Source organism: Lynx rufus, unplaced genomic scaffold (assembly GCF_022079265.1).
Source record: "Lynx rufus isolate CCGP_SWC_20201006 ecotype Redwood Valley unplaced genomic scaffold, mLynRuf1.p SCAF_15, whole genome shotgun sequence".
Classification (NCBI taxonomy): domain Eukaryota; kingdom Metazoa; phylum Chordata; class Mammalia; order Carnivora; family Felidae; genus Lynx; species Lynx rufus.
The window spans coordinates 31,927,245-31,946,790 of NW_025814829.1; the positions used below are offsets into that span (position 1 = coordinate 31,927,245).

The 19,546-nt window shown below is 38.9% G+C and overlaps 1 long non-coding RNA gene across 1 annotated transcript; it reads left to right on the forward strand.

Annotated features, from left to right (window-relative positions):
- Positions 1–3,260: 3,260 nt before the first annotated feature.
- On the forward strand, positions 3,261–16,922 carry LOC124510423 (uncharacterized). The gene is made up of 3 exons (XR_006961688.1): positions 3,261–3,362; positions 10,051–10,148; positions 15,843–16,922. It is a non-coding gene; the product is annotated as an uncharacterized LOC124510423 (long non-coding RNA).
- The last annotated feature ends 2,624 nt before the right edge of the window (positions 16,923–19,546 follow it).

Genomic DNA, 19,546 nt, shown 5'->3' on the forward strand with positions numbered 1-19,546 from the left:
CACTTCTAGACATACACTGGAAAATTCTTGTGATGTGCCTAATAAGATACGTTAAAGAATGTCCGTTAACTGTGTTGTAACGGCAAATGCCAGGAGTAATTAAATTACTAGCAACAGGAGAATGGATAAATTGCTTCCTAGTCATACAATGGAATGTATGTAAAGATCAGCAGTTAAGATGAAAAAGTAAGAAGTACATGAGATGATATGATAGCTTTCACAAACATAACTTTGAATGACAAAAGCAAGTTACACAATGGTAACATTAATATTAGGTTTAAAAACCTACAAAATAATACTACAGGTACTTATATAGCTATATATACATTATACACACACATGCACACACACACATATATATGTATGTATGTATAAAAGCTTTCATGGGAAGGAGTTCATTTTAGGGAAGAAGAGAGGGAGAAAGATTGCAGAAGTGTTCACAAGAGGCTATAACTGAATAACAGTAAATTGTGAAGAAAATATGGAAAAATGTTAAAATGTGATAAAGTGAAGTGGTTGGTATATAGGTGTTCATATTACTCTCTAATGTTATGTTTGTAATATTTCCTATTGAATATTTCATTTTTGTGTGTGTGTTTATTTTTGAGAGAGAGACAGGCAGAGTGCGAGTGGGGAGGGGCAGAGAGAGAGGGAGACACAGAATCTGAAGTAGGCTCTAGGCTTTCAGCTGTCAGCACAGAGCCCATTCGGGGCTCGAACTCAAGAACCACAAGATCATGACCTGAGCTGAAGTCAGATGCTTAACCGACTGAGCCACCCAGGTGCCCCTTTCCTATTAAATATTTTAAAGAAAATAAGCTTTCAACTCAAGATTCTACAAAAACAAAACACAAAAAAAAAACAAAGAAATAAGAAATTAATAAAGGCACACATTAATGAAAGAGAAAAAACTTCTAGATAAAGGTTATCTATAAAAAATCAAAATCAATCAGTCAAAAACCAAAACGTGGTTCAAAAAATCTGATCAAGAAAAAGAAAAGACTTCAATTGAATATGTAAGAATGAATAAGAACAATGTGAAATCAAAAAATGCTAATCCCAGAATGTAGAGAATGGGATGGAGTCACTCATGTCAAGCAGGAGCCTATGTCAAGCAATGACACGAGCAGTTAAAGGTACTGCAGCTAACAGGTATCACGGTGACCACCACCAGCTGACACCCCAGAACTGGTAAGAGGCAGAAGCAGAGGTCTGCAGGGACCCCAGACTGATTAAATTCCTTCATTATTCTTAAAAAAAATTTTTTTAATTCATTTTTGAGAGACAAAGAATGAGTGGAGGAGAGGCAGAGAGAGAGGAACACACGGAATCTGAAGCAGGCTCCAGGTTCTGAGCTGTCAGCACAGAGCCCAACATGGGGTTCGAACTCATGAACCATGAGATCATGACCTGAGCTGAAGTCAGACGCTTAACCAACTGAGCCACCCAGGCTCCCCTTAAATCCCTTTAAAAAGGGAGGAATTTTGCAGCAAAATGTCAGACTTTCCAGACACTGACCCCTCTAATGTCTGACCATTTAAAAAAGGCAGCTGCCATTGAAGATTGCCCAATTGATTTCCCAATAAAACTGAGAGCCCTCACTGCTTGAACATAAGCAGTAAGTGCTAAGAGCTGCTGACCCAGACCTGACCAAGGCTCATCTCAACTGCGTGCCCCCAGACTGACTTCGTGTTTGGTTCTTTAACATCCTATCCTTTGTGTTATCTTGTTTATTGTGTAGCTTGTCTTATGTTCTGCTCTGTGTACCGGTAAGAAGCCAGGTTAATCACATGGTGAAATGTCATTGAGTTTGAAATTCTGAACCTGCATTATAATTGTTAACCTTGATTTATGACTGAATAAAGTGAACACTGTGGAAAGACACAACCCGGGTGTGTGCCTTCATAGCATGCTCATGACACAAGGATAGTTTAATGCCAAAAAAATTGAAAACGTAAATGAAATCGATACTTTTCTTGGAAAAAAATATTTATCTCTTAAAAAGGCACCACACCCAGGTGGCTTTGAAGATGAGTTCCTCAAACCTAAGGAATAGATCATTCACACACTAGGTCTATTCCAGGTCATATAAAAAGAAACTAATCTGGGTCGTTTTGAGACCTACCCTAAACTAATATCAAAACTAGACAAGGACAACTAAAGAAAACCATAAGCCAATTTCACTTATGAACCTAGACACAAAAGTCCTATATGATATACACAACAATTTCATCCAGCAATGTACTGGAAGAATACATACCAGGACTGTAAGGATGGCTCAACATTAGAAAATCTATTATTGTAGTTTCTATTACTGTAGGGTAATGGAGAAAAGCTATATGATCATCTGTAAGACTAATACTGAAAGTATTTGGTAATAAATACCCATTTCTGATTTTAGGAAGCAATAAAACGAATTGGTAAACCAGAAAAAGAACAAAGTGCAATTAATTTTTTAAAAAGGTAAGTGCCAGAAACCTTCAAAAACCCATCATGAACGAAAGGTAAGATGCAATCCAAGTAACTTTAAGATGCAATCCAAGTAACTTCGGAAAGAGGTAAGCAAGCCCTGAGGCCAGTCAACAGCGTTGTGCTGGATTCTTCAGAAAAGGCAAAATTGTTATTTACAGATGAAATCTTACCTACAAAATCCAAGAGGATTATTAGAAAATAAAGGTTCAGCGAAGTGACCACATAGATCCACACACCAAACCCCAAAGTATCCTAGGGTACAATAATAGTCCATTAGGAAGAGCAAATAAACCAAAGCAGCAACAAATACTTCCAGGAAAAAAACCTAAAAAGAAATGTGCAAAACACCAAGGAAACTGGAAAACTTCAGCTGAATAACGAGGGAAGACTTGAATTAACGGAGAAATATCCACAGTGCTGGATGAGAAATCTCAATATTGTACTGGTATCAAATCTGGGCAAACTAACCTATGGAAAACCAAATCCCAGGAAACCTCTGCCATTTGGCAGCAATCCACTATAGAATTTGAAATGGAATCCCAAACAAATGCCGGAAAAAGGCTGCATTTGGCGACAATCTGCCTAACGGCTCCAGGTTCCCGACGTCGCGTGCGGAAACGCCCCCTGAAGAGCGTGACAGCCAGTGCAGAACCGCCCCCGCGCCCGCAGCCCCGGCTGAAGGACTCGCGGCCGGAAGTGGCCTGTGGCCACGCCCCTCTCTGCGTCGTGGGCGGGGCGCCTCCTGGGCTGCTGCCCCAGCGCGTTCCAGTCGCGCAACGACCGCGTGGTAGAATATCCGGCTCCGTGGCTTTTGCTTCGGTGTTTCCTAGGCATCGTCGTGCAGGGAGTGTCGAGCCCGCCCAAAATGGTCGTTTCCCCTACAGTTTCCTGTAAGTGACGGTCGCAGTCACTCCAGTGACTGGAAAAGGGCCGCATTGGCGTTTTCTTCCCCTTCCCGCTTCCCCCACCCCCCTCAACGTCTCTCCCGACCTCTCGGCCACGCCCTGGGCTGCCCTCCTCCTCTTCCCAAATGAGGCCGCTTCCAAAGCTCCAGGTTTCCCTAAAAGATGAGACTTTTCTCCTAAGCTGCATTCATCTTAGCCGATCTCTGGTTTCTCGTATATATATTGTGGAGGGTGTGTTCTTGGTCTGACACTTCTCCCAGCTCTTCCTCTCGCTGCCACTGAGGGGTCCTGCGGGTACACACCGTGGAAACGCGACTCCTCGCCCTTGTTTGAATATACCTTACCTGTCTGCTACAGAATCTTCCCGCTTCCGACGGAACGGACCATCCCTCTCCGCACAGCGCCCTCCTTCCGTCCCCAAACCCTTCTTCTCGTTAAATAATAGCAACAATTAATGAAGGAGTGCCTTAGGCGTTAAGACCCTGACCTAAGCACTTCACAGGCATTATTTTAATCATTGCAACAATCTTTAGGGAGATACAAATGAGTAAACCGAAGCACGGGAAAGTTCAATAATTTGTTCAAAGTGACATAGCATGGATGTGGTGGAGTTGAAATTCGAATCCATTGTGTAGCTCACTCAAAAGCAGGTGCTGTAGACCTTTCTCTTTAACGATACCTGGACATCCCCCTGTTAGTTGCTTCTGAGGAATTGTTTCTGAATGCTGTCTCGAGCATCCCTGTTTGTGGAAATTTGGCCTCTGTCTAGGAACTGTCAGAGCTCTCGCACAGACTCTTGAGAGTTCACATTATATCAGAGGCTAAGATCTGAGCTTACTAATATTTTCTGTCCTCCAAATGTGCTTATTATGCTTCTTAAAAATGTATTCCTAACCCAGTACTCGCTAACCAGCCCTCTTCCTTTGCCTCAGTATGACTTTTTCATTATCACTGTTCTCAGCAAACATTTGAGCAGCTAGTTTATGTAAGACGGTAAAGATAATTGGAGTTTCAAAGAACTCTGAGGGTTAGTTCCTGACCTCAAGGAGAAATATGAAATTTATTCATAAAAAAAGACCAACAAAATAGCACACCAGCACTCAGTTTGCACAGTAAAGTTCTACAGGAGCCACTTTGGACAAATTCGTTAAGTGCTAGATTATGTCCTCATCTGTAAAATGTTAAGGTTAGGCTAGATCATTAAAGTTATGTGATTCTTAAGTTCAGAGAAATGAGTGACTACTACTGATGTGGGAACTGTTGGAGAGGCTGTATTGTGTTGTTGTTTTTTTAATAGTGTATTCTTGAGACATTATAGAAACAAAGATTAGGTTGAAGGCTTTTCCTAGCACTTTTTTTTTTCTTTTTCATTTTGAACATCTGATAATGGTTGTAACCTTGCCTTGGAAATAAAGTTCACATTCATATCACATTTTATACTCTAATTTTAGGAGATTCATGACCCATCCCTCCCTTCCAAAGCTTGCATGTTAAAGAACCCCCTGATTTAGGAGGATACAATGGACTGCAATTCAAAAGGCAAGACTAAACCAGACGTAGAGGACCCTTATCTTGTAGGCAGAGTGGAACCATTGGAAGTTAAGAAATAAAGCCTGGCAGGAGTGTGAAGGGTGAATTAAAGTGGGAAAAGGCAGTGAGACTGGTTAGGCAGGCAGTGGAATAATTAGGTAGATAGTTTAGGAGATATTACAGGGCTGTGCCAAGCAGTAATGGAAATGGAGGGAAACTGCAAGAAATACTGGCAAGGACAAATTAAAAGGATGTGGTACCTGACTGGATATAGAATTTAAAGACAGGAAGGAGTCCATGGTAACAAGGCTTGAGGCCTCTGCAGCCGTAGTTACATACCTTCTCTTTTTTGTCTGTTTTTGATCGTACTGTGTCATTCCTGATGTATACATGTTCAAAGAGAGTATCATTACTGACCCAGTGGATAATAAAGGAATAATGTGAACAACTATATACTCACAAATTCAACAACTCAGATGAAATAGACCACTATCAAAACTACCAAAATGTACCCAAGAAGAAACAGATAAGCTGAATAGTACTGTAACTATTAAAGGAATCAAATTTGTATTTAAAAGTCCAGATGGCTTCACTGGTGAATTTTACCAAACATTGAAAGACAAAATAATAGTTCTACACAAGCTCTTCCAGCAGATAGAAGAAGGAAGGCTTCCCAACTCATTTTTATGAAATCAAAATTATCTGAGACCAAAATCAGATAAAACCAATATAGACAAAACCAAATCCATATTTCTCATGAACAAAGATGCAAGTATCCTCAAGAAATTTAGCAGATTGAATCCAACATGTTAGAAGAAAAATGCTTTGTGACCATATGTCATTTATCCTAGGAATTCAAGTCTGGCTCAACATTCGGAAATCAGTATAATCTACCACATTAACAGACTAAACAGGAAAAACTACATGATCCTCTGAATAGATGCAAAAAAAAAAGAAACCACTAAACAAAATTCAACATCCATGATTTTTTTTTTTAAATTAAGATATTCTTTTTTTTTTTTTTAATTTTTTTTTCAACGTTTATTTATTTTTGGGACAGAGAGACACAGAGCATGAACGGGGGAGGGGCAGAGAGAGAGAGGGAGACACAGAATCGGAAACAGGCTCCAGGCTCCGAGCCATCAGCCCAGAGCCTGACGCGGGGCTCGAACTCACGGACCGCGAGATCGTGACCTGGCTGAAGTCGGACGCTTAACTGACTGCGCCACCCAGGCGCCCCATCATCCATGATTTTTTAAAACTCAGCATCACAAACCCAAGAGGTTTCATCTGTGCTCCTAAAAATAAATAAATAAATAAATAAATAAATAAATAAATAAATAAATATAAATTTGGTTCATCCAAGATGAGGTCAAATTCATGTCTGGAGCCCCCCAAAAAAGAATCCAACCCATCCAGAGGTCATTGGTTCTTTAATAGCTATGGTAATGACCATCATCTGAGGACTTCACAAGAGGACTCTCAGGCTGGGACTCCTTGAGCACTTGAGATGTGCCTGGCCAGATTCTGGCTTTCCAAGCAAAACTGCTCTGACAATTCAGCATCCCAACTCCTACTCCATCAAAGAGACCACATTGGTAAAGTGGCAGAGAGATAATGAAGAGTGAGGAGGGGTGGTAGCATTTGACATGGTCTTAGTAGTCTCTTCAAGAGATGGTATTCACTACTTTTCTGTGCATTTGTTTCTGTCTTAAAAATTGTGCATTTTTACTTCAGCAAACAAATAGAATATAACCATAACATTTATAACGTATGTGGCTGTCTTCATATCTCAATGTTAAAAAAAAAAAAAAAACAGCAATCTAGGAATAGAAGGACTCTGATTAAAGGCATCCACAAAACCTAGAGTTACATCACACTTAATGGGGGAAAGACTGAATGTTCCCTCCTCCCAAGATTGGGAACCTGACAAGGATGTACATTTTCCCTACTCATACCCAATATTTTGGTGAAGTCCTAGCAATTACAGTAAGGAAGAAAAATAAAAGGCATTCTGATTGGAAAGGAAGAAATAAATTTATCTTGATTTTCAGATGACGTAACTGTCTATGTAGTAAAGCTCAAAAATCTACATAAAGGTCCTAATGTTAAGAAATGAATTTAGTAGGGTGTCGGGTAAAAGGTGAAATAATTGTGTTTCTACACTAGCAATGAACAATTGGAAGGTGACCCACTCCTCTCTCCCACAAATGAAATACTTCGGTATAAATCTAACAAAATATGTGCAGAATCTTTATGCCAAAAAGTACAAAATGCCAATGAAAGAAAGCAATGGACACCCATACAGTGTTCATGGATTAAAAGATTCAGTATAGTTAAGATGTCAATTCTTCCCAAATTGATCTATGCATTTAATACAACTGCAATAAAAATCCTATCAGGATTTTTGTACTTATAGATTAGTTGAATCTAAAAGTTATAAGGAAAGATAAAGGAACTAGAATAGCAAAAACAACTTTACAAGTGAAGAGCAAAGTTGAAGAATCCACACAATCTAGTTGTATGGCATACTATGAAGCTATAGTAATCAAGACAATATGGTATTGGTGAAAGGACAGACACATAGACCAATGGAATAGAATAGAGTCCAGAAATAGACCCACAAAAATTGGCCAACTCATTTTTGACAGAGGTGCAAATGCAATTCAATGAAGAAAGTACAGCCTTTTCTATACATGGTGCTGGAAAAACTGGATATCCACATGTGAAAAAATGAATCTTGACCTGCATCTCACACCACATATAAATATTAAATCAAAGCTGGATCATAGACCTAAAAGTAAAAGTTAAAATATGAAACTCTTGAGGAAAACATAAGAGAAAAAAATTTTTGTGACTTTGGATTAGGCAAAGAGTTCTTAGATACAATACCGAAAGCACCATATTTAAAGGAGAAGACTGATTTGGGGTGCCTGGGTGGCTCAGTTGGTTAAGTGTCTGACTTCAGGTCATGATCTCACGGTCCATGGGTTCAAGCCCCGTGTTGGGCTCCATGCTGACAGCTCAGAGCTTAGAGCGTGCTTCAGGTTCTGTGTCTCCCTCTCTCTCTGCCCCTTCCTCACTCGTGCTCTCTCTCCATCTCGCAAAAAATGGATAAACATTAAAAAAAATTTTTTTTAAAGAAAAGATTGATAAATTGGACTTTACCAAAATTAAAATATTTTGCTACATGAAGGATACTACAAAGAAAATGAAAGGTAGGAAAAAGAAAAAGAAGATGAAAGGTATGGCTAAATGTCACAAAAGACTTGTGTCCAAAATATTTAAAGAATTTTCAAAACCTAACAAGAAAACAACTCAATAAAAAATGGGCAAAGTTTGAACAGACACTTCACTAAAGATACACAGATGGCAAATAAGCACATGAAAAGATGTTCAGCATCATTAATCATTAGGGAAATGTAGATTAAAACCACAAGAAATATTACACATCTATTAAAATGGATAAAATAAGTAACAGGACTAAGTGCCAGCAAATATGTGGAGAAACCAGAACAATTGCTACAGGAATGCAAAATAGTATAGCCACTTTGGAAAGCAGTTGTTCAGTTTCTTATAATGAAGTTAAACATACATTTACCATATAATCCAACAATTCCACTTCCGTATGTTTGTCTCAGAGAAATGAAAGCATATGTTAACACAAAAATATGTACATAAATGTTTATAGCAGCATTTTTAGTAATTGTCCGAAATGTCACAAAGCAAAACTGGTTCAACATTTGAACATCAGTCAGTGTAATTCACCATGTTAGCACACTAAACAAGAAAAACTACATGAACTAAATGCTCTTCAGTGTGTAAATGGATAAATACATTGTGATTCATCCATACAATGGAATAGTGTGCAGAAATAAAAAGGAACAAACAAATGGGGCGCCTGGGCGGCTCAGTCGGTTAAGCATCGACTTCAGCTCAGGTCATGATCTCTCAGTTTGTGGGTTCGAGCCCCACATCAGATTCTGTGCTGACAGCTCAGAGCCTGGCGCCTGCTTTGGATTCTGTGTCTCCCTCTTTCTCTGTTCCTCCCCCACTCATGCTCTGTTTCTCTCTTTTCTCTCTCTCTCAAAAATAAATAAACATTAAAAAAAAAAGGAAGAAACTATTGATATATGCAGCAACTCAAATGTGTTTATTAAGCAAAGGAAGCCAATCTCAAATGGTTACATACTGTATGATTCCATTTATTTGATATTCTGGAAAAGGCAAAACTAAAGGGACAGAGAGCACACCAGTGATTGCTAAGGTTTAAAGGTAGAAAGGGTCTGACTGCAAAGGAGTAACATGAAGGAATTTTTTGAGATACTGAAATTGTTCTGTATACTGTTAATGGTTGTTAAAAGAATTTATGCGTGTGTTAAAATGCATAGTACTGTGTGCACACACACTCATACTGTATGCAAATTTAAAAGTAGATTTTTTAAGTTAAAAAAAAAAAAGCACTGTAGTTTGTCCAGAATCTCTCTTAAAATCCTACCCTTGACTTTGACAATCCCTCCAGCCATAATGCCAATTTTTCTGCTTTCATAAAACTGTTTCATAAAATATAGTTTATATTTCTTGGCTCTGTTTCCTTGCTTGCCATTCATTCTTTCAAAACATAGTTTAAAACCTTCAGCAACATAATGCATGCACATGATTAAAAGATCAAGGAGTATGGACGGTTTATGATGAAAAACAATTGTCTCCATCCCATTTGCTTTCTTCTAATTTTAGATTCAAACCTTTGACAAACTGACTTGAAAAAAAATATATAAGCAAATGCAAAGACTAAAAAAAGTTTATTATAATAAAAATTAAAAAATAAAGGATATATCAACAGATATATTGCTCTAAAAACTTAAAGAGAACATGAAAATATGAATGACTCTGCTTACATAGACCTATAAATCTGTCTACAACCCAGTTATACAAGACATCCAAATTTATTTTTCTATAATTCTTCTCATTTTCTTTTCGAAGGCTTCACTCAACTGGAGAGGGATGAAACCTGCTGTCTGCCAATTTGGAGTTTGAGGGATGGGGATAGAGAGATGAGGAAGTAGGGAGTGGTTTTTGTGTTTCCACAGCATGGGTGGGGGGAAGATACTCAACTAGACTTCATTGTTATCTGTTCATTCAGGTACCTTTTGAGATGTCCGTCATTCTGTCTGGTCCTGCCATTGATCCATGCCATTTGCTACTGAGATGTCTTCATTCCTGTCTGCCTAGTCCCATCAGGTATGGTGGCTCTCTCTCTGTTACTTCCATGTCACGCCATGCAGGGATACCAAATGCAAGGTGATTTAAAGCCTGGTCAGCATAATCTGTCCTCTTGCTCATTTTTTCTCTGGTATCATGTTACTATCCCACAGCTCAGGGTATAGCCTCCCTTTCCCCTGGCCTTAGATTCCTCGTATTTGCATAGATCCTTACTACTTCTCTGGTGTCCATTGAATCAGAGTACAGGGTTTATCTTTTTGAGGTCTATCAACTTGTATACTCCTATCACTTCCCCACAATATCTATTTTCTTCTTCCTTAGTCTGAAAATTTCTTTCTAGTATTGTTGCAGCTTGGGGTGGGGGTATGGGGAAGTGAGACTCAGTCCAATTCTCTCCAGTTATATTTCTCCCAAATATTGTATCTATATATGGAACCTTCTCTATTCTCCTAATGGCTTACAGTTTTAGAAATCAAATTCAGGAAGAATTCTTTTTTTCTGTTTACTACCCTGCTTTATTCCTTCCCTAAAACAATGAGCTCACAGCTGCCTAACTGCCTACAAGGAGTAAGGAATAAGAGAAGGAATAAGAGGGAGGAGAGATAAGAAAAAGATGAGCCAAAAGGAGAAGAAAAGTTGACATTTCAAAATATTATCCAGTCACATAAAAACATGTTGAGATGACAAATTGGTAGAAAAATGTTCGCTAATATTTATCAAACACGTACTATGTACCAGATATTATTTTAAGAACTTTAGGTGTATCAACTAATCATCATAACAATAATTAAATAGGTGCCATTACTGGGGCGCCTGAGTGGCTCAGTCAGTTAACCTTCTGACTTTGGCTCAGGTCATGATCTCGCGGTTTGTGGGTTCGAGCCCCGCATCAGGCTCTGTGCTGACAGCTCAGAGCCTGGAGCCTGCTTCGGATTCTGTGTCTCCCTCTCTCTCTGCCCCTCCCCTGCCTGCTCTCTCTCTCTCTCTTTCTCAAAAATAAATTTAAAAAAATTTTAAAAAATAGGTGCCATTACTATTCTGATTTTACAAATAAGGAAGCCGAGATACCAGATGGATTGAGTAATTCAGCTAAGCTTTGTTCAGTAGTGTCCCAGCTTGTGTTCAAACCCAAGAAGTCTGGCTCTGTAGTCCACCTTCTTAACTACCATGTCATTGATTCTCAAATGACCTCTCCCAAGGGCTATTTGGAAATGCATGGGGGTATGGATCTAGCTTTCCTAATGACTGGGGAGTGTTACTAGCATTTAGTGGTTAATGGCCCAAAATAATTGTCCTGTTATGTGAAGGATGATCCTGAAAAATAAAGAATTGACCCATCCAAAATGTAAATAGAACTCTTATTGAGAAACACTGCAGTATAGTACCTCTGAATTGCCAAGATTAACTCAAAGAGTTAACAAAACAAAACTTCTTCATGGGAGAAGTCATAAATGTTATCCAAAACACAAATTGATAGGCAGATTTTCCACTTAGTTCTTTTAAGATTTTCAGGGAATAGGTGAGTCCCATATTATATATGATAATCTCCTCCAGAATATGAAAGGATATAGAATACCTTTTAATTGATTTTATGAAGCTAATGAAACATACAAATTAGATTTTGAGATATATTACTAGAGACAAAGAGGGACATTTCATTATGATAAAAGGGTCAATATATCAGGAATGTATACACACTATAGTGTGTTGAACAGTATCCCCTTCAAAACTCATGTCCACGCAGAACCTTAGAATGGGACCTTATTTGGAAATAGTCTTTCCAGGTGTATTTTGTTAAGATTAGATCACACTGGAATCAGGGGGATAGGAGGAACCTGAGTCCAGTGACTGGTGGTGGTGTAAGAAGAGAAGAGAAGAAGAGAAGAAGGGTGTTGTAAGAAGATATGAACGAGGGGGATCATGTGACTATCAAGCCAGCAACTGGAGTTATGTGCCACAAGCCAAGGAACATCTGGGGGCAGGAGAGGCTGGAAATGGAAAGGAAAGATTCTTTCCTCGAGCCTTTAGAGGGAGAAAATATTTGCAAACCACACATCCAGTCCAATACGGTATTAATATTTAACATTTATAAAAGGAATTCATAAATTCAAACCAAAAAATAAAACCCCCCAAAAAACCAATTTAAAAATGGGCAGAGGACTTGAATAGACATTTCTCCAAAGAAGACATGCAAACGGCCAACAGGTACATGAAAAGGTGTCCAGCAACACTCCTCACCAGGGAAATACAAACCAAAACCACAATGCAAGAGTGGGGTGCCTGGATGGCTAAGTCGGGTGACCGTCTGACTTGATTTTGCCTCAGGTCATTATCCCAGGGTTATAGGATCAAGCCCCACAGTCTCTGCACTGGGTATGAAGCCTGCTTAAGATTCTCTCTCTGCCTCTCACTTTGTCCCTCCCCTGTTCTCTCTCTCTCTCTTTCTCTCTCTCTCTCTCTCTCTCTCTCCCCCTCTCAAAAAAAAAAAAAATCCCTCTTTCTCTCCCTCTGTCCCTTTCCCCCCTCTCACAAGTGCTCTCTAAAATAAAAAATAAGAAAAATATTTTTAAAACACTAAATCACAATGAGATATCCCCTCCTACTTGTTAGGATGTCTGTTATCAAAAAGATAAGATAACAAATGCTGACAAGGTTGTTGAGAAAAGGGAATCTTTGTATACTGTTGATGAGAATGTAAACTGGTACAGCCACTATGAAAAGCTGTATCGAAGTTCCTAACGAAATTACAAATAGAACTATCATATGATCTAGCAATCTCATTTCTGGGTATGTAAACAAAGGAAACAAGATCACTGTCTTGAAGACATACCTCTACTCCCAGGTTTCTTTGTTTTTTAAAGCTCATCTGTTTTGAGAGAGAGAGAGAGAGCATGCACGAGCAGGGGAGGGTTAGGGAGAAAGGGAGAGAGAGAAAACCAAGAAGACTCCACTGACAGCCAGTGGGAAGCCCAACACGGGGCTCAGTCCCACAGACTGTGAGATCATGACGTGAGCTAAAATCAAGAGGAACACTTAACTGACTCAGCCACCCAGGCGCCCCTGTTTGTTTGTTTCTGTTAAGTAGACTCCACACCCAGCACAGAGCCCAGTGCAGGGTTCGAACTCATAACCCCGAGGTCAAGGCCTGAGCCGAGATCAAAAGTCAGACACTAGCCACCCAGGTGCCCCACTCCCATATTTATTGGAGCATTATTCACAATAGCCAAGATACAGGGTGTATCTTACCTTTTGTGACAATATGGGTGAAGCTGGAGGGCATTATGCTAAATGAAATAAGCCAGTCAGAGAAAGACATATACTGCATGGTATTACTTATGTGTGGAATCTAAAAAATGAAACGTTGAACTCATAAAAACAGAGAAATAGTTGCCAGGGGCCAGGTGTTGGGGGAGAGAGAGAGAGAGAGAGAGAGAGAGGTTGGTAAAAGGATACAAACTTTTAGTTGCAGTAAGAATAATACCTAATCTATTACATAGTAACTGCAGTTGATGATACTGTGTCTATAATTAAGTTTGAACTTAAATGCTCTCACTAAAAAAAAAAGAAAAAGTAAACCTGAGAGTTGATGGATGTGTTAATCAACTCTATGGTGGAAATCTTTTCACAATGTATACATATATCTAATAATTACATTGTACCCTTTAAATATTTTACAGTTTTGTCAGTTTACCTCTGTACCTGAGAAAAAAATATTGGCACATGGCTAGATGGACAGGTCAATGAACTAACACCAGAAAAAAAATACAGACAGATTTGATATCTGATAAATGAGTCACCTCAAATCAGTAGGGAAAAGTTGGCTTATTTAAGAAATAGTGCTGATACAACTAGCTATCTGGAAAAAAAATTAAAGCCAGGTCCATACTTCAAACTTGTATTCAGGTAGATTCCAGATGGATCAAATATCTAAGTGCAAAAAAAAAAAAAAAAAAAAAAAAAAAGAGAAACCAAAAAGAGTCGCAAGAAACCACTAGGAGATTATTAAAATAATCAACTGGAGAGTAATGCAGGGTCATTGAGTGCAACAGTCAAGAAAGAATTCTTGAGACATTTACGGCACAACTTACTAAGTTTATTTAAACAGCACAGGGACACGACCTGTGGGCAGAAAGAGCTGCACTTGTGCTGTGTGAGGCTGGTGGTTATGTGCTCAGTAATCAAAGGGAAGGGCCCATGCAGGGAGTATCAGATTACAAAAGTTTCTTCAAATTTCTTTGAATTTCTACTTGTAAAACTACTTTTGCAAGATTCCTCTGGTGCTTATCATTCTTCAGTATTAACTATCGGTGAGATATACAGGCAGTCAGGAGACCCTTAAAGAACGGAGCAAGCAGCACGTTTTTGATCCTTATTGAACCTATGCAGGCTTTAGGTCAGCCTTCTGGGCTAAGGGTAAACATTTTTCTGCTTCTGTCCCTCATCAGAGAGGAAGGTCTTTGTGAGATGTGTATATCTCACAAAACCCAGAAGCCATGAAATAAACAATGATAAATTATATCAAATACACATGAAACACCTAGCAGTCATACTCCTAGATATATTCTCTGGGTAAATTCATGCACTTTTATTCCAGTATACCTTCATGTACAAGAATCTTTATGGCAGTTTTGGTCATAACAGTCAAAATATAGAAAGAACCCGGGGCGCCTGGGTGGCGCAGTCGGTTAAGCGTCCGACTTCAGCCAGGTCACGATCTCGCGGTCTGTGAGTTCGAGCCCCGCGTCAGGCTCTGGGCTGATGGCTCAGAGCCTGGAGCCTGTTTCCCATTCTGTGTCTCCCTCTCTCTCTGCCCCTCCCCCATTCATGCTCTGTCTCTCTCTGTCCCAAAAATAAATAAACGTTGAAAAAAATTTAGAAAAAAAAAAAATATAGAAAGAACCCAAATATCAATCAACAATAGAATACATAGATAAATTATAATACAGGTGTATAGTAAAGAATTTAACCTTGCCCAAAGAGAGGTCTAACCTTTGCCCTTGACTTCTGGGTGGTAATATCGAAACCCTTGGAATGTCTTGCCTGGTAGTGTCTTTGTTTGCTTAGGGGCCTTGGATCATGTGATTTAGGATGGGGCATAGGCTGATAGTCAGTTTCAGGTGGACCTCCAGAGGGACTAGAGGTTGAGACCAGCCATGTGGGTAGTCAGTCATGTCCATGTAACAGAGCACTAATAAAAACTCTGGGTACCAGGGCTTGGGTGAGCTTCTCTAGTTGGCAATACTCCATGCATATTGTCACACATCATGCTGGGAATCCCTAACTTTTCAATCCATGTCAGAAGTGAGCGTGCTCTTGGGGATCCTGGAATATCCTTACAATGGGATACATTGCAATCATAAAAAATATTAAGGAATCCTTTTCTTACTGATTAGGAATGGCCTTCCAGTTATTAAGTCACAGATTGGTGTATAAAATATGCTACTGTTTATGGAAATGGTGGTGGAGGAAAGAATATTTATATCTATTGGCCTATAACTGGATATAAATGTTTCTGATACACAAGAAATTTGCAAAACTTGTTGCCTTTGAGAAAAATTATGTGGATGGTTGATAGGTGTGGAAAGGAGACTTTTTAACCTTTTAAATTTTGAACCATGTGAACATAATCCTTACTCAAAAGTAAATAAATTTAAATAAAGAAAGTCTATGTATCTCTTTTATTGAAGCAAATGATTATTTTTTTCTTTTTAGGACAAAAGATGAATCATAAAAAAAGAAAAAAAAAAAAAGAAGTAGAAACAAAAGGAGGAAACAACCACATGTTAAACCTTTCCGAGGCATTGTGCACATCATGTTTAAAGAGTTTATTTTGTGATTGGTTTGCATTTTCACTGGTTTGTCATGATTACAGTCAGTGTCCAGTTTGTTAAGGAAAAAACTATGTGTATAATTTTGCTTGTTCATTGCATGCAATGTAAATACACTTTAAAATTTAGATTCCTAGTGCCATCTCTTAAATATTTCTATCAAGATTAGTAGAGCAGACCCACATACTTCAAACCATCAAACAATGCCAGTTGGGTTATTTTTACCTCTGTACCTTGAGAAAGATGGCATTCAGTAAACAGTTGTCTCCTTTCAAATTTTATTTTTAAAAATACGTGTTAACCTAGTTTCATATAATGATACTAAACTCAGTGTGATTGATACACAGAATTGCAAGTCCTTAGTAAAGGAATCTGTTGAAAGCAAAACAATGTCCAATGACTCTCAAAATAAATATGATCAAAGCAACAAAGATGGTTTTCATCTTGTCTTCCATTTTCTGTGGAACAGTTCGGGCAGTAGCTGCTCTTCCCAGTCAGGGCCTTAAAATCACACTTTAAATCTCTATGTAAGAGCACATAGCAAACAGTACTGTATTTGTTGCCAATGATAAAAGTTGAGCTCTCAAGGAAAAACCAGAATTTTGGTAAATCTGTATCCACTACTCATTTTCCCTCTTTGTCTTACATCATGTGGTTAACAGTTTATCCAAACTTAATGACTTTTCTGATGAGATTAGTAATGATGTTAATGAATATGTATTTTTTATATTGTATAACTAAGGGAGTTAATTTTTAGAAGATCTGCATAATTTAGTAGACCAATATTTCTCAGATAATCAATGCACGATGTTACAGAATCATGGACCAGTAAAAGCCATTTGAAGTACGAAATTGACTAATGGATTTTAGTGGAACAGAGTATGAAAATCATTGCTATGATTTCATATTCTACATTGCAACTAACTGTTTTGGTCTCTGAACTGTGGATAATTTTTTTTTTTTAATTGTGGTAAAATGTACATAATATAAAATTCACCATTTTCACCATTTAAAAAAATCTTTTCAATGTTTTTATTTATTTTTGAGAAAGAGAGAGAGAGGATGAGAGAGAGCGCATGAGCTGGGGAGGGGCAGAGAGAAAGGGAAACACAGATTCTGAAGCAGGCTCCAGGCTCCGCGCTGTCAGCACAGGCCCCGATGCGGGGCTCAAACTGCAAGATCATGACCTGGGCCAAAGTTGGACGCTCAACCAACTGAGCCACCCAGGCACCCCTTAACCATTTTTTAAAGTGTACAGTTGAGTGGCATTAGGTGTAACCACATTGTTGTGCAACCACCACCCATTACATCTCCAGAATTTTTCATCATCCCCAACTGAAATTCTGTACCCATTATAATAGTACCCTAGTTCCCCCTCCCAGCAGGATTGAAAAAAACTAATAAAATACTTTTCCCTCTTCTTTTTTTTTTTTTTTTTCAACGTTTATTTATTTTTGGGACAGAGAGAGACAGAGCATGAACGGGGGAGGAGCAGAGAGAGAGGGAGACACAGAATCGGAAACAGGCTCCAGGCTCTGAGCCATCAGCCCAGAGCCTGACGCGGGGCTCGAACTCCCGGACCGCGAGATCGTGACCTGGCCGAAGTCGGACGCTTAACCGACTGCGCCACCCAGGCGCCCCTACTTTTCCCTCTTCTAAGTGCATATCTGTGAGAGGGTGAATTTTCTTCAGATACTTCAGTTAAAACGTCTTATCACAATAGGTTGAATGCAGAAGCAGGTATAAGTAGTCATACGTATTCGTTTCCCATTACTGTGTGAAAAATAACCACAATCAAAGCAGCTGAAAACAACACCCATTTATATCAGTTTCTGTGAGTCAGGAGTCTGGGTTCAGTTGGGCTCCTCAGGGTCTTTGTACAAGGTCTCGCAAGGCTAAAATTAAGACGTTGGCCGAGGGCACAATTTCATCTGAGGCTCAGGGGTCCTTGTCCAAGTGCACTGCTTGTTGGCAGAATTCAGTGCCTTGGAGTTGTAGCGCCAGAGTCCCTGTTTTCTGGCCAGCTGTTGGCCAGGGACTGCTCTCGGCAACCAGAGGCCGCTCACAGGTCCTTGCCATGTGACAACATTAGTCTTTGCTTCCCACAACATTGTAACTACTTCTCCAAAGCCAGCAGGAAAATCTCACTCCAGTCTGCTATGATGGAGTCTTATATAACCTAATACAGTCACAGGAGTGACTCTATCCTCACTTTCGCCACATTCTTTTGGCCAGAAGCAAGTTGTCGGTTCTCCCTCACTTCCTTGACTCACTGGGGTCACCTTAGAGTGTGTTTACTCCAGGCATTACAGGGGCGCCTGGGTGGCGTAGTCGGTTAAGCGTCCGACTTCAGCCAGGTCACGATCTCGCGGTCCGTGAGTTCGAGCCCCGCGTCAGGCTCTGGGCTGATGGCTCAGAGCCTGGAGCCTGTTTCTGATTCTGTGTCTCCCTCTCTCTCTGCCCCTCCCCCGTTCATGCTCTGTCTCTCTCTGTCCCAAAAATAAATGTTGAAAAAAAAAAAAATTTACTCCAGGCATTACAGATGTTCAATAAACGTAAAAACAACATCACTCTTCTCACTAATATACTAATATACAATAGTATATGCATATTATAGAATATGTATATTATATACTATGTATATGCATATATACTATGTATATACTCTGTGTATACTATATATACATATATATGTATGTATGTATATTTGTGTGTGTGTATATATATATATATAGGATTAAAAATATGTTAATGTGTAATGGGTTTCTAGTTGTTATTTTAAATGAAGTTAGCAAAGATTGAATTTATCAATTTTAATTTCTAATACAGTAAATATTGATAGATATAACCCTTATAAACAACAGTTCTTTGGGCTTCTTAATAAATTTTAAGAGTATGAAGTGTCCTGAGACAAAAAACATAAGAACTGTTAATATAATAAATCCTAATGGCAATTCTACACAACAAACAGTTGGCATTTTCCAAATCCTTTCTGAGACTCATAGAAATACATTTAAAAAAATTTATAATTTGACAATAAATTTCATAATAAAAAATACATAAATAAAAATAAAATTGGAATGACACAGAAAAAAAAATTTAACATTTTTATTTACTTTTGAGAGACAGAGCGTGAGTGGGGGAGGGGCAGAGAGAGAGAGAGAGAGGGAGACACAGAATCTGAAGCAGGCTCCAGGCTCTGAGCTGTCAGCAGAGTCCAATGTGGGGCTCGAACCCACCAACTGTGAAATCATGACCTGAGCCGAAGTCGGATGCTCAACCGACTGAGCCACCCAGGTGCCCCTAGAAATACATTTTACATTGTGACCTAGCATACATATACATATGCATATATACATATTCACGGATACATAACCAAGGCAAAAGTTTCATGAAGTAATACTTATGTGAGGTACACACTGATATTTTCTACTCTATTGCTAAGAAAAGCAAATTCCTAGTCACAACTCAATACACTGATTTCATGAACCACTCAATAGGTCAGGACCTTAAGTCTGAAAATCCAGGTTTATCATAGAACTGCTTGAAAAACATTTAAAAATACATATTTTCAGGGCTAAGCAAGTA